This window comes from Rutilus rutilus (assembly GCF_951802725.1).
Source record: "Rutilus rutilus genome assembly, chromosome: 16".
Lineage (NCBI taxonomy): Eukaryota > Metazoa > Chordata > Actinopteri > Cypriniformes > Leuciscidae > Rutilus > Rutilus rutilus.
In genome coordinates, this window is record NC_140224.1 from 1,621,442 (window position 1) to 1,623,224 (window position 1,783).

Here is a 1,783-nt window from a genome sequence, read left to right on the forward strand (position 1 = left end):
TATAATGTAATGTAAATACTCCACATACCCAAATATTATGGATTTAAAATGGACTTTTTAGAGAAAGAAAAAGTAAGATTTTTTTCTCTTTCCTCAGAATGTTATTTTAGGATATTATATTGTCTATATGTTTTGTTAAAATAATAAATTCAGTATAGCCTACTCATTTCTGTGGTCATACCTTGTTGTTGTGACATTTTAATTTATGCAATATGCACAATACATTGCTTTTGAAGAACATATGACGACGAGTGCATGTGACTAAATAAACATGCAAGTTATTTATTAATGCAAAAGTCAAAATATAATTGTCTGATAACAGTGTAAATCAAAACCCAGTTATTCATCTGTCCTGCATATTGTAACGTGATACAGCCGTGTTGTGTTGCTTTTTCTATAGGATCAGGAATAGTATGTTGATCTCATATTTCATTGGTCGAGTAAGACAAGCTCCCATACACCAGGGGTTTAAGGTTTAAGGTTTTTGTCGTCGTCATGAATTATTATAAGCTGTGCACACAATAAGCTTATACCATATGGACGAGGATCAGCAACACTAAAGCAGAGGAATATTGCTCTCTTCAGCCATTGTACCTTTAATTGCTTAAGACACTTGGGAAGTGATTCCAGCCTCACAATACAGTTTACAAGTCGAGATTATTCTGTTTTATAAGCAAGTTCTGCTCTGGGGTCGAGCAGAAATAAAGGTATAGTCCCATCTCTGCTGTTTGTCTAAGCAACATTTTCTTATTGGCCTGATTTCAAAGTGAGAGGAACATGCTAATGACTGCAGATTTCTAAACTGGGTAGTCAGGATAAGCTAATTTGCTTAGCAGGGATATTGTGAGCGTTCAAAGTTCAGAGAAAGGCAGTGGGAGGAGAAACGACAGACTCAGCCAATCACACGCCTGCTTATTACAACCTTCGTGGATTACAGTGACTGCTGATACTGAAATGTGACCTGACGGCCTTTCTCCACGCTCGTTGTGGAATTAAAAACAATGCATGTCACTTAGGAACCCAAACACTGTCATTTGAGCCCTATGTGAGGCAGTTTGTATCATAAAAGTTATGCTTTCCTTATCCAACATCAATATTTTGTTTCAGTGTAGCTTATTCGGGCCTGTTCAATCAGAACTGACCAAAAAAAGTCACATTATTTTTATTTATTTTTATGTTTCGCTTGATCGGAATGGGATGAAATTTGGTGTCTTTTGTTGTAGTTGCTATGTGAACACACACACAAATCATGGACATGATTCGGACATGTTAATCTGAAATATTGGATATTGTTCTCTAAAAATGAAGTGAGTTTGTGCTCAAAATGAGAAAAAATATGGTCAGAAAAATCTACTTAATTCAAAAGAAAAACAAGATCCTTTTTCTGACCCCATCGGCAGATATTTGTTCTTGTTTTAAGCAAAAACTCGTACTTTTGACCAGAAAACAACTTATTATCTGACATAATTTTGCTTCTCCAGTAAATGTATCTTGATTTATGAATGTTTAGAAAAAAAAAACAAGACAGAAATACGGTGTAAGTGCATGACATTCTTTCTCCCGTGAAACACAAAAGAAGGCATTTTTGAGTTTGCTCATACAATGAAAGTCAATGGTCACCAAAATCGTTTGGCCTCCAAATATGTTCTTTGCTGTTCCATAGAAGAAAGAAAGTCAGTGAGGACCAAACCTACATAAATCGTTATAGTAGAAAGACTTTTGGTCTGTGACATAAAAACGAAACACTTTGCATAAGTCTGATGTAGACACTGTCGCATAGCAA